The sequence below is a fragment of the Pseudophryne corroboree genome, chromosome 7 (genome assembly GCF_028390025.1).
Source record: "Pseudophryne corroboree isolate aPseCor3 chromosome 7, aPseCor3.hap2, whole genome shotgun sequence".
Taxonomy (NCBI): domain Eukaryota; kingdom Metazoa; phylum Chordata; class Amphibia; order Anura; family Myobatrachidae; genus Pseudophryne; species Pseudophryne corroboree.
This window is the reverse complement of record NC_086450.1, coordinates 45,355,927-45,370,240: the sequence shown is the minus strand read 5'-3', so window position 1 is coordinate 45,370,240 and position 14,314 is coordinate 45,355,927. Positions and strand designations below refer to the sequence as shown.

At 46.5% G+C, this 14,314-nt stretch overlaps 1 long non-coding RNA gene across 14 annotated transcripts in view; it reads right to left on the bottom strand.

Annotated features, from left to right (window-relative positions):
• Positions 1-14,314, bottom strand: part of LOC134944504 (uncharacterized) — a 37,706-nt gene continuing 23,392 nt past the window's right edge. For 6 of the 14 annotated variants that reach the window (XR_010181869.1, XR_010181877.1, XR_010181879.1 and 3 more), the window contains exons 2-3: positions 1,461-1,636; positions 1-568 (exon numbers count right to left, since the gene is read on the bottom strand). This is a non-coding gene — a long non-coding RNA (uncharacterized LOC134944504). Of the gene's footprint in view, positions 569-1,460; positions 1,637-2,663; positions 2,839-13,163; positions 13,291-14,314 lie in introns of those variants that run through there. The other 8 variants (XR_010181876.1, XR_010181878.1, XR_010181875.1 and 5 more) reach the window with 5 other exon arrangements.

Sequence of the window (14,314 nt, the reverse complement as noted above, 5' to 3'; positions counted from 1 at the left end):
TTTGCCCAATTGCTAACAAACTTGCTGCTGCAATCAACTCAGAATAACCCCCACAGTTTGTATCTCAGGATGCTTTGTTGCTGTAAGGCTTAACTATAAAATTCAAAATGTTATGCATTTGCTCTGCCACCATTGGAAGCGAGGCCGGTATCAGTGTATCTGTGTCTGACTGGTTGACACTGAATAACGGGGGTACAGCCAGACCCGTCCTTTCTTTGTTGATGAACAGAGGTCCTAGAAAAAATAAACACTGTCCAAACGGAGTGTTCACCTTCCAATAGGAACGCTGAGAATCCCAGACCACAGAGTATTTTTCGTTGTTAGATGGGAAGACCCACATTTGGAGGCCGTAGTCCCCTTTTTGAAGTCCCCAGTCCTTAGGAGGAGTATCTGAACTGTATGCATGGTTAATGCGCTCCCATATTATCTTCAGAGGCCAACATGCTTCCTGGTACTCCGGCATCATTATTATATCCATTTTCTATAGACAATTACACACTGGTTCTTTTTTCCACGGGGTCTCTGGAAGTGTAGGCTCAAATGCTGTACTGTCCTCAGCCAGATAAATCTGCAACAGAAGATAATTAGGGATAAATAATATTACATTGGAAATGTTGGATCTGTTGGACAAATATGTAAGTGGTCATATTTTACTCATAATGAGAGACCCATATGTCTTTCTGTCCCAGATAGTCTCTAGTTGATGGTTTAGCTAAATGTATTCTCGTCTGTATAATTGAGTGCAGGGGGGCCGACACCGCACCCATCTTTTATAATTTACATTTCCGTAAACCCTCGAAAGGCGCTGCAGGCGGGGCAAAAATCACAGCCAAAATGGCCACCACGCATGCGCAGTAGTGAAACCAGTCTCTGGAACATGGCAGGTGCCATGTTTCCGGTGACCTGCACATGCGCAGTAGACTCTGGCACAATGCCAGATCCTACTGCACCATGGAGAGGATGGGGCCCACCTGGAATCTGCACATGGGTCTCCTCCTCTGTTAAAACACCCCTGTACTTACTGCAGAACGTAATTTTCCTATGTCATTGGCATGCTTTTTTATTCTTTTTACATCTGTTGGTTATTATACACATCACAAAAATCACCACGGAGTTACATACCCTCCAACATTTACAAGTGAAAAAAGGATACAGGGTGCATGGTCATGGGTAGAGGCCAGGGGTAAAGTGGGTGTGAGATTCAGATTAGTCAATGCTGACTTGTCTATGATACTGGTGGCACAGTCAGAGAAGGACGGAGGCAGCCGCCTGACACTGCAGCACCTGGTACAAGTGATACAGCCCCGTTTTAGCCGGTACAGACCATAAAAAAATGGTAATGTACCGGCTATAACAGCACAGTTAGAGGGTGTGAAGTTATCAGTATACTGTAGCTAAAAAACCTGTTCTTAAATCCAGAGAGACTTATCTCTGTGGTGGTGGCTGTAATAGATACTTACCACAGCTGTAATCACAGATGAGGGAGACTCACAGGACTGCAGCAGAACAAGCAGTGAGAAGGCCTTGCTATGACATCTGTTCCGGCGGCTGGTGGGTGCGTCCGCAGGCAGTGGTCAGTTTATTCCTTCTGCCTCTGTGCTTGGTGCCCCCTGGTGTTATATTCCCCGCAACTGCACTAGACAGAGGAGTCACAAGACAGTCATGTACACAGAATACAGATAACAGAATAGTGTAACAGCAATGCATTCCGTGTAATTTCATCTAGTGCTTGGGTTAAAAAAATAAAAAAATGTTGTATAGCTCAGAACCTAGTTGGCCATATATTGGAGACAGAACATTATTTAAATGAGTCAGGGAAGATGTACATCCATTGGTATCAATAGAAAATGCTGATAGACATTAGGCGACAGCAGTGGCTGTTGGAGGATAATTTGACGCTACTCTCCACTGGCTCCAGCTCTGTAATGCTGGTACTGTATGCCAAAACGTATCAGAGCCCCCCCTTCCCCATTGGCATAAAGGAGGAGACACCCTCCCCTTTAACCACCATCTGGTGGTCGCGTCACCGCAGTGTATACCCGGCTGCTGCAGAGATGAGCAGCCGCGTGGGTAAATGCAAAGCCGTAATGCTCAGATGATCTGTAGACCGGTATATCAGTTACCGATGTTCTAAAAAAACAATAAATATTTTAAAAGTGTAAAAATTATTATTCATTTTTTTTATATAAAATTGTGCAGGATAAGTTTTAAATAGATGTTCTTAACCTAAGTCAATCATTAAATATTATCCAGTTAAGTGGTTAAGGTAAACCATATGGGCAAATGGTCCTTATATCGAAGCCATGGATTCCAATTCAGCCAGAGCCCTGTGTGGAGTTTGTATGTTCTTCCTTTGTTTGTGTGCGTTTCCTCCATGTGCTTCAGAGTCCCCTCACACTCCAAAAATACACTGGTAGATTTGACAAAATATTATGGGGATTTTCTCCCGTTACCGCGCCTTCGTATAAACGTATAGCTTTTTCACAATACTAATAAATGCATTCTCATATGGATGTCATTATATGAAACACCAATACATGCACTTATCTAATGGTCGTGTGGCTTTATTGGATGCAAGGTAGATCAGATATATCTCTCATGTATTTAAATGATGCGATGTTTGATTTTGCTACCTCTCGCCAGATTGAGGAATAAACAGGTACCAATAGATAGCTGGGTAGATCTTCTCACGTCCCGGGCTGGAACTCCAGATCTCCAAGGGCATCCGTCCTCTTCTGGTCTGGTCGGAGCGCCGTTGTTCCCCTCCCTTGCCTGAAGCATGGTGAGCAAAGCGAGCCATGCTACGGGACACGGTGCAATAATTGGGGTTCCCAGTCACTTTACGAAGAAAACGACACCAAATAAATGAAAAACTCACGTCAACCTTTTTTTTCATGTCGACCTAATGGCCGTGTCGACCAAGTCACTTTCGACCAATATGTGTTGACCTACACACTGTCGACCCTGAGTCCCATACCCGAAGCAACATCTCCCTTACCAGATACCTGCAGGACAGGTGAGATGTCCACCTCTATATAAATAAAGATGTTACGAGAGACTGTATTGACTTAATTATTCAGTCACTCTTCACAAAGATATATGGGAATGCATTTATCAGAATTGTTGCTAAAATGAACCTCTTTTAACGTGTTGTTTTTTTATATAATATATATATGTAGTAGCAGCAAACGGTTGCAAGTATTATGTACGTTTACTTAGAATATATAAAAATAAAATGTAAAAATAAAAGTTTGGTATCACTAATTCACATATCGGCCTCTTGAGTAATAAGCGCAAATACTCAACATTTCTATATCTAGGTCTACACCAGTCTGAGACTGAGATATATACAATATGTGTATGTGTGTTCACAGACATATAGAGAATCTGCAGCTGAATTTTTGAGAAATAATTATTTAGGCCGAGTGGATTTCATTTAGAGATTTTAGCACCTGATTAGTTTGATCAACAAAGATTCTGAAAGCCCTATATAACGGAGAGCAGACACAATACAAGAGGTTTCAGTCTCTCCAGATGTAATTTAATCCCCCCAAATTCAGATAAATACACAAAGTGTCACATAACTACTGAATTGTGTTAACTACAGAAGGTAAAAAATGTTTTTATTGATTTGTAAGCTTGCGAGCAGAGCCCTCCAACCTCTACGACTGTTTGTTTTTACCCAGTTTTGTCTTCTAATTGTGTCCAGTTGTAAAGCACAACGGAATTTGCTGCGCTATATAAGAAACTGTTAACAAAAAATAATAATAAATAAATAATTGATTTGTTTTCCCACTATAACACGGGCAGGTCCCCATTGTTCTGTGGTGGCGCCCCTGTCCCAATCCTCAGCTTCCAAATGCTGGGAGGGTTGCAGTAAGTAGAATGTAAACTCTGATGAGCAGGGCCCTCTTTCCTCATGTGCTTATCCTTTTCTTACTTGAATAATCCTCACCTGCCCAAATCCCGCAGTTTTTTGGCCACCTTGGAACTTATCTCTGTCATATACTGGTGTAGTTATGCTTAGTTACCCTGTACTTGTCCTATATTGTCTTCAACTGTAAGTCACTGATTTCCTGTTTTGATTATGTGCATATGTACTCTGTAATTGGGCGCTGCGGAACCCTTGTGGCGCCATATAAATAAAGGATAATAATAATAATAATAATAAGTAGATGCTTAGAAATTAAGAACACATCGCTCCGTGTGTAGGGGTGCCAGTGCTGCACAGCCCCACGTGTCGCTATCTCCGGCTCTATATTTGGCATGCATGCGTACTCCCGAAAGGGGGTGTAGCCTATAGAGGAGGGGGTGTGGCTTCATGGGAGTTGCCGAGAACACAAGCCACTCCCCCATTTTTGGCACTGAGGGGGCATGCCCAGCACTCTGTGAGCTGCTGGCATGCCCCCAGTTCTTCTCGGTCTTGTGAATAGATGCTGTGCAGAGCAGCGAGTGACAGGAGCCTCCCAAGTGCCACCACCACCACCGCGGGACACTGCGGCTTGCAGGTGGGGCAGTCCCCCAAAAAATGGACTGTTCTGCAACAATAGGGACAGTTGGGAGATATGCAAATATTCTCTTTAAAATGCTGTGGAATATGTGTGTGCTATATAAATAACGGTTAATAGATAAATAAATACAATTTTCAGGTCCTGGAGGTATAAAACAAAAAAATAAAAATAAAAAAGTAAAAAGGGGCATTATCATCTTTCTCATACATCCTAGAGGATGCTGGGAATGCTTCAAGAACCATGGGGTTACACGGGATCCACAGGAGACATGGGCACACTGTAAGACTTTGAATGGGTGTGAACTGGCTCCTCCCTCTATGCCCCTCCTCCAGACTGCAGTTAGATTCTGTGCCCAGTGAGACTGGATGCACACTGAGGAGCTCTCCAGAGTTTCTCAGAAAAAAGACTTAGGGGTCGATTCAATTAGGCAACTTAAGAATAGCGCCGGGAATTAGCTCCCGACGCTATTCAATTCAGCTGCTAGTTACTCGCAATTGTCGGGAATTCTTCTCTCATCCCTGGGGGGTGAGAGAAGAAGACCGACAAAAGTGCTGCCGCACGGCTGGCGCGAGGCTGATTCTGTCGGGAATAAGCATCGCCGCGGGTAGTTAAGTCGGAGAATGCCCGTTCTCCCGACAAAACGACCTGTTAAGTCGGCGAGAACGGGCTTTCGCCAACTTAACTTTAGCTGAATTGAATAGCGTCGGGAGCTAATTCCCGGCGCTATTCTTAAATTGCCGAATTGAATCGACCCCTCAGGTTTATTATTTTCAGGGAGACCTGCTGGCTACAGGCTCCCTGCATCGTGGGAGTGAGGGGAGAGAAGCAGACCTACTTCTCTGAGTTCAAAGGCTCTGCTTCTTAGGCTACTGGACACCATTAGCTCCAGAGGGTTCGATCACTTGGTGCGCCTAGCTGCTCGTTCCCGGAGCCGCGCCGTCACCCCCCTCGCAGAGCCAGAAGCCAGGTGAGTATAGGAAGCAGAGGCGGAACTAACGCCAGTGCAAGCAGTGCGTTGCACTGGGGCCCGCCTCTGTCCAGGGGCCCAAGCATGTAATGAGTCAAATTAACTCATTACATGCCGCTGTGCCCTGCGGGCAACCGCTGCCCGCAGCGCACAGCCGCCCACAGAGGAGAGGAGGAGGGAGGTGAAGGGAGCCGCAGCAGCGATTTGTTACTGGTGAAGGCGCTGCTGCTGCTGCCCCTCTGCTTCACTATAGGCTGTCTTCAGAGAACAGCCTATAGTGAAGCAGAGGGGCAGCAGCGCCTCCACCAATAACACAGCGCTGCTGCGGCTCCCTCCTCCACCTCCCTCCTCCTCATTCTCTACTGCCCGGGAATCGTCTGACGCTGCACTGAGGAGCCGGAGCCAGCGGAGAGGGTAAGTATAATTCTTCTTTCTTTCTTTCTTTCCTACAAAAAAGGGGGACTGTGCCGCAATGTGTAAAAATGGGGAATCTGCCTGCCGCAATGTGTAACAAGGGCACGCTGTCTGCCGCTATGTGTAACAAGGGCACGCTGTCTGCCGCTATGTGTAACAAGGGCACGCTGTCTGCCGCTATGTTTAACAAGGGCACGCTGTCTGCCGCTATGTTTAACAAGGGCACGCTGTCTGCCGCTATGTTTAACAAGGGCACGCTGTCTGCCGTTATGTGAAAAAAGTGTACGCTTTCTGCCGCTATGTGAAACAAGGGCACGCTGTCTGCCGTTATGTGTAACAAGGGCACGCTGTCTGCCGTTATGTGTAAAAAAAGGGGGACGCTGTCTGCCGTAATGTGTAAAAAGGGGACGCTGTCTGCTGTAATGTGTAAAAAGAGGAATCTGTCCGCCGTAAGGTGTAAATGGGTCTCTACCTGGTGTAGTGGTGCTACTGTGCGGCGTAATTTGAATAATGGAGACTACTGTGCACCGTTTTATGAATTGGTATTATTTTGTGGCCACAACCCTTCCCCACGAAGCCACGCCACTATGTATTTTTGCGCGCGCCTATGGCGCGCACTGCCCCTGTTTTCCATGCAGGGGTGGGGCTCCAATGCCGTTTCTTGCACACAGTGCTAAAATGTCTAGTTACGGCACTGTTGCTAGGTATCCACTTCCCTGAGCAGGTCCCCCCTCACCAGATCCTCTCCAGGGGTGAGGGGGTGGACTTGGATGGGATGGGGGGGGGGGGGGGGGTCCCAAGCCATTTTGTCGCACATGGGCCCACCACTCGCTAGTTCCGCCACTGATAGTAAGATCAGAAGACTTCAGTGATGGCAGAAGACGGCTTTTGAGGTACCACGCAGCGGCCGCGCTGCGCGCCATATTCCCACATAAGAACGGCACTGCAAGGTGCAGGGCACAGGGAGGGCGCCCTCAGCAGCATAGGACCCTCAAATAGCACTGGCAGATGTGTAAACAGTGCCTAGGCACTAATTACGGACCCCCGCCAGTATAAATATGTAATTTAAGCCGGACTGAAGCGCACCATGAAGGGGGCATGGCTTAGCCCTCACAGTTCTAACCCGCGCCATTTTCTCTTCACAGAAGCTGTAGAGACGCTGAGCCTGGCCTCTCACACTACTGTACAAGTAACAGGGTGCAAAACGGGGGGGGGCACAAGTGATTTGGTGCTAATTATTTAAATATAAAGCGCTAACAGGTCTGGGCAGTCTTTTACTCACTGCAGTACCGGGATAGGCGCTGGGTTGTGAGCTGGCAGAACTCCCTCTGTGTCTCTCTTACAGGCTTTGTTGTGGGTCTGTCTCCTATAGCCCCAGTGTAGTTGTGGGTGTCGGTACGTGTGTGTCGACATGTCTGAGGCTGAGTTCTCTTCCCAGGAGGAGGCTGGAGTGGGGACTGAAAATATTGTGAGAGTGACCGTGTCGGCACCGCCGACGGATGAGTGGGTAAATATGTTGAGTGTTTTGAATGCAAATGTGGCTTGGTTGACTAAGAGATTTGATAAATCTGAGTCTAAGAACCAGACATGGAAAAAATCCATGGAGGATGCATTGTCACAAGTTCAGACCCCTTTGGGGTCACAGAAACGTACATTTTCCCAGATAGCAGATATAGATACCGACACGGACTCTGATTCCAGTGTCTACTATAGTGATGCCAGATTAAATCCAAAACTGGCTAAGAGCATTCAGTATATGATTGTGGCGATAAAAGACGTGTTACATATAACAGAGGACCCTGCTGTTCCTGATACTAGGGTCTGTATGTATAAAGGAAAGAAACCTGAGGTAACCTTTCCTCCCTCTCATGAACTGAACGCTCTTTTCGAAAAAGCTTGGGAAAATCCTGACAAGAAGATACAGGTTCCCAAAGAATTCCAGTGGCATATCCTTTTCCATTTGGGGACAGGGAAAAGTGGGAGTCAACCTCCACGGTAGACAAAGCTTTATCGCGTCTATCCAAAAAGGTGGAGCTTCCGTCTCCTGACACGGCAGCACTAAAGGATCCTGCAGATCGGAAGCAGGAAAATACATTAAAATCCATTTATGTCACTACGGGTGCACTACTCAGGCCTGCCGTTGCTTTGGCATGGGTGAGTAGCGCTATTGAAAAGTGGGCAGATAACTTGTCATCTGAGGTAGATACCCTAGACAGGGAGTGTGTGCTTTTGACTCTGGGTCATATCAGGGATGCTGCAGCATATTTAAAAGAAGCTGTAAGGGATATTGGCCTTTTGGGATCAAGGGCCAATGCCATGGCAGTCTCAGCAAGGAGAGCATTGTGGATTCATCAATGGAATGCTGACTCTTAAGAAGGCGATTGAGTCGTTACCGTTTAACGGTAGTGTCCTGTTTGGTGACGGCCTCACTGACCTGGTGTCTACGGCTACCACGGGTAAGTCGTAATTTTTACCTTATGTTCCTGCACAACAGAAGAAAACGCCTCACTATCAGATGCAGTTCTTTCGGCCCAATAAATTCAAAAAAGGACGAGGGTCCTCCTTCCTTGCTGCAAGAGGAAGAGGAAGGGGAAAAATGTCACAGGCTGTGGCAAGTCCCCAAGAGCAGAAGTCCTCTCCGGCTTTTACCAAATCCACCGCATGACGCTGGGGCTCCTCTGCGAGAGTCCGCACCGGTGGGGTGGGGTATTAGAAATAGTGACCCAAGGGTACAAATTAGAGTTTCAAGACGTGCCACCTCACCGATTTTTCAAATCGGCCTTGCCAGCTTCTCTTCTAGAAAGGGAGGTAGTATGTGCTGCGATACTAAAGTTGTGTCAAAATCAAGTAATTGTCACGGTACCCTCGTCACAACAGGGGGAAGGCTTTTATTCAAGCCTGTTTGTGGTCCCAAAGCCGGATGGCTCAGTCAGACCGATTCTGAACCTAAAATCCCTCAATTTCTTTCTAAAAAAAATTCAAATTCAAGATGGAATCTCTCCGAGCAGTGATCTCCAGTCTGGAGGAGGGGGATTTTATGGTGTCGGTCGACATAAAGGATGCCTACTTACACGTCCCCATATATCCTCCACATCAAGCTTACCTGAGGTTTGCTGTTCAGGATTGTCATTACCAATTTCAGACGTTGCCGTTTGGTCTGTCCACGGCTCCGAGGGTTTTCACCAAAGTAATGGCGGAAATTATGGTTCCCCTGCGCAAGCAGGGAATCACAATTATCCCGTACTTGGACGATCTCCTCATAAAGGCGAGGTCCAAGGAACAATTGCTGAAAAATGTTGCCCTTTCACTGACGATTCTGCAACAACATGGTTGGCTACTAAACTTTCCAAAATCACAGTTGGTCCCGACGGCACGGCTGTCGTTCCTGGGTATGATTCTGGATACAGAATTGCAGAGTTTTTCTTCCAGTGGAAAAGGCTCTGGAAATACAGAACATGGTAAAACAGATTCTAAATCCGGCAAAGGTGTCAGTTCTTCACTGCACTCGGTTGCTGGGGAAGATGGTGGCGGCCTACAAGGCCATTCCATATGGCAGGTTCCAGGGTGTTTCAGTGGGACCTGTTGGACAAGTGGTCCGGGTCTCACCTGGACATGCACCCGAAAATAATCCTATCTTCCAGGACCAGAATCTCCCTTCTGTGGTGGCTGCACAGTTCTCACCTTCTGGAGGGACGCAGGTTCTGGTTTCAGGATTGGATCCTGGTGACCACAGATGCAAGCCTCCGAGGCTGGGGAGCAGTCACACAGGGGAGAAATTTTCAGGGAAAATGGTCAAGCCAGGAATCTTGTCTGCACATAAACATTCTGGAATTAAGGGCCATTTACAATGGCATTCTGCAAGCAGAACATTGTCTTCGCGGTCTGCCCGTCTTGATTCAGTCAGATAACGTAACAGCAGTGGCGTACATTAACCGCCAGGGCGGAACAAGGAGCAGAGCAACGATGGCCGAGGCCACGAAGATTTTTCGCTGGGCAGAAAGACAGGCCAGTGCTCTGTCAGCAGTCTTCATTCCGGGAGTGGACAACTGGGAAGCAGACTTCCTCAGCAGACACGATCTCCATCCAGGAGAGTGGGGTCTTCATCAAGAGGTCTTTAAAGAAGTGACAAGTCGTTGGGGAATTCCTCAAATAGACATGATGGCGTCCCGCCTCAACAAGAAACTTCAGAGATATTGTTCCAGGTCAAGGGACCCTCAAATGATAGCGGTGGACGCCCTAGTGACACCTTGGGTGTTTCCGTCGGTATATGTGTTCCCTCCACTTCCACTCATTCCAAGGGTGATAAAGATTATAAGAAGAACAAGAGTTCAGGCGATACTCATTGTTCCGGAAAAGGGCCTGGTATCCAGATGTTCAGGAGTTGCTCATAGAAGATCCGTGATCTCTTCCTCTTCGGGAGTACCTGTTACAACAGGGGCCGTGCGTGTATCAAGACTTACCGTGGCTGCGTTTGACGGCATGGCGGTTGAACGCCAAATCCTAGCCCGGAAGGGTATTCCCAGTGAAGTCATTCCCACTCTTCTTCAGGCTAGAAAAGAAGTAATGGCAAAGCATTACCACCGTATTTGGAGGAAATGTGTGTCTTGGTGTGAATACAAGAAGGCTCCAACGGAAGAATTTCAACTGGGGCGTTTGCTCCATTTTTTGCAAGCAGGTGTGGATGCAGGCCTAAAGTTAGGCTCCATTATAGTACAGATTTCGGCCTTGTCGATCTTTTTTCAGAAAGAATTGGCCTCCCTTCCAGAAGTTCAGACCTTCGTGAAGGGCGTGCTGCACATCCATCCTCCATTTGTGCCTCCTGTGGGATCTTAATGTGGTATTGCAATTCCTGCAATCGCATTGGTTTGAACCTTTGCGTAAGGTTGAATTAAAATTCCTTACTTGGAAAGTAGTCATGTTGTTGGCTTTGGCGTCTGCAAGGCGGGTGTCTGAGTTGGCAGCTTTGTCTCACAAAAGCCCCTATTTAATCTTCCATGCTGATAGAGCGGAGTTGCGAACTCGTCAGCAATTTCTGCCAAAAGTGGTTTCATCATTTCACGTGAACCAGCCTATTGTGGTGCCAGTGGCTACTGACGCCTTGGCGGAATCGAAGTCTCTTGATGTGGTCAGAGCTTTGAAAATCTATGTCGCCAGAACGGCTCAGATTAGGAAAACAGAGGCTCTGTTTGTCCTGTGGGCTCCCAACAAGATTGGGGCTCCTGCTTCTAAGCAGACTATTGCGCGCTGGATCTGTAATACGATTCAGCAGGCTCATTCTACGGCAGGATTGCAGTTACCGAAATCGGTAAAATCCCATTCTACCAGAAAGGTGGGCTCATCCTGGGCGGCTGCCCAAGGGGTCTCTGCGTTACAACTTTGCCGAGCTGCTACTTGGTTGGGATCAAACAGCTTTGCGAAGCTTTACAAGTTTGATACCCTGGCTGAGGAGGACCTCGTTTGGTCAATGGGTGCTGCAGAGTCATCCGCACTCTCCTGCCCATTCTAGAGCTTTGGTATAAACCCCATGGTTCTTGAAGCATCCCCAGCATCCTCTAGGACGTATGAGAAAATAGGATTTTAATACCTACCGGTAAATCCTTTTCTCTTAGTCCGTAGAGGATGCTGGGCGCCCGTCCTAGTGCGGGCTAGTGATGAGCGAGGTTCGGTTTTACTCGGTTTTACTCGGTTCTCAAAACGGCATCTTATTGGCTATCCAAAACACGTGACATCCGTGAGCCAATAAGATGCCGTTTTGAGAACCGAGTAAAACCGAGTAAAACCGAGTAAAACCGAATCCGCTCATCACTAGTGCGGGCTGTATCTGCAGTTTGGTTATAGTTACGCTCATGTTGCGTTGAGTTCAGTCGGTCTGTGACTGTTGTTGGTCATGCCGTTGCATGCGTTGTTGTTGAATTCCATGTTGTACGGCGTGTTTGAGGTGTGAGCTGGTATGTATCTCACCTTAGTTTTAAAATAATTACACAAATCCTTTTCCTCGAAATGTCCGTCTCCCTGGGCACAGTTCCTATAACTGGAGTCTGGAGGAGGGGCATAGAGGGAGGAGCCAGTTCACATCCATTCAAAGTCTTATAGTGTGCCCATGTCTCCTGCGGATCCTGTCTATACCCCATGGTTCTTGAAGCATCCCCAGCATCCTCTACGGGCTAAGAGAAAAGGATTTACCGGTAGGTATTAAAATCCTGTTTTCTGTGTTTCCTGACCTTTGTCCTCAAGGCACATGTTCTGGTTTTAAGGAAATCCATACTTGCGCACAGGTAACTAGCTCAAGTTCAGAACATGGGGCTCCCTGAGGTTAGCATAACTAAACTGCTTCAAAACATCACTAAACTTATTCTGAATACTAAGTAAACTGTGACATTAGTAAGAAGTAGAAGTTTAACGGTCACAGGGATCATCTAGCCTTAGTCAGCGGTGAACGTGCAGTAACAACTGCATTATCGCAAATGCGAATAGTGCAAGGTGAAGAGCAGAGAGGGATTCGCCGGGATGGAGCTTAGTTGCAAGCCCTGTCCCTGTGTGCAGATTTTAATACATGCATGTGATAGTTAAAAATTATCGCATTGCAATTAAATGCGCTATTTTCGCTGCATAAACACACTAATTGCGGATTTTCGTAAATAGGGCCCTAAGTGTTAAATTAATTTATTTCATGTTCAGAACAAGTTACTGATGTTTTGAAGCAGTTTATCCTCAGGAGGCCAGTGTTCTGAACTTGAACCCAGGTGACTTAATTAGTACCCGTTATTTTTATTTAACCATCTGTGCTCAAGCATGAAGATTATTAAAACTGTTGGGTAACACTGTCACATTTAAACAACATGTGCAGATTTGCAATCATTTTAGTAGAGTGACCATATTATCCCTTTTACCTGGGACGCTCATGAATTACACAGATTCTGTGGCTGGCTGACTTCAAGCCTACATTGCATCTGGTTTTAATCAGCCACAGAGAGAGGCGTAGCGTGGAGACATGACACCCGGAGCAGGGTCATGTCACGGCACCACCACCCACTACATACATACATACATACATACATACATAGGCACAGACATACATAAACACACAAATACAGTATACACAGATATATACAAACATAAACACACAACTATACATGCACAGACATAGACACACACGTATACTCACACATACTATATACAAAGATATATATGTACACAAACATACATGTATACACATTAGCACACAGACATATACACACACAAACACACAGTATACACACATTAATTCTCACCAAGAAGGCAGCAACAGAGCAGCTCCTCGTTCCAGCCTGGAGGGGCAGAGCTTCTATGTGATTGACAGGCTGGACCTCCGTGGGTAGTAGGAAAGGGAAGGGGTGGAAACCACACTGCCTGCATGTTCCAGATCACTGAATGCAGATCCTTGACAGCCAGAAAAGTTTTTCTGACAAGCCTCCAAACCTCCCCTCTTCCCTAACAACACACCACACTGCACTGCACTGGAGTCTCTGCACTGTGCAATCAGTGATATGTAACATGCAGGCAGTGTGGTGGCCACCCCTTCCCTCTCTTCTAGTCATCATCGCCTCCTACCCCTGTTGGAGATCCCGGTTCTCCGCTGTGCAGTGAGCCGGCACCTGGAGCTCAAGCTCCCCTTGTTCCACCCTCCCTACGCCCCTGGCCACAGAACCTGTGTAATTCATGAGCATCCCAGGTAAAAGGGATAAGACATACTTGCCTACTTTAAAAAAAGCATTTCAGGGAGATGTGAAAGTATCACCTATCAGCGCAGACATGTACCGCTACATCTGAGGGGCGTGTCATAAAAATGACTTACATCCACATGTAAATGAGCCCCAAAGTTAGTAATATCTATTTGTTGAAGAAAAGACGCTGATATTTTGCAGGATTTGTTTGTGTATTGTGCTTTAAAAGAGGTTCCATGTACCGTAAGTGGACAAGAGAAACTTTATTTAAAATGAATGTAGCCATAGGGATCATTGTGCCTTATAGCCAATGCAGGGAAATGACACTGATGAACCCATTTGAATGTATGTATCTGATTTATTTATTTTTCCCCTCAAGAATGTAACATCTGCATAATGGGGGTAAAGAGCAATCAGGGAGATTGCTGCTATTTCAGGGAGTCTCCTGCAGAACGGGGGAGGGTAGGCAACTATGGATAATATGGTCACTCTATTTTAAGACACGCATGAACTGACGGTCTCTGTGCAGGGATATGGCTGGTAGATTAGGAACTGTGAGTGTATTATATCAGCCCAGTACTGGATTTCCCTTATTTACTAATAAATATAACCGTCCTCTACCTCTTCACTCAGCCCTGTGTCCAGTATAACGAACCCTCGCCCCAAGCTGACATCCCGACACTACAATAGCACAATTGTTTTCTCTATCAGAGACACAA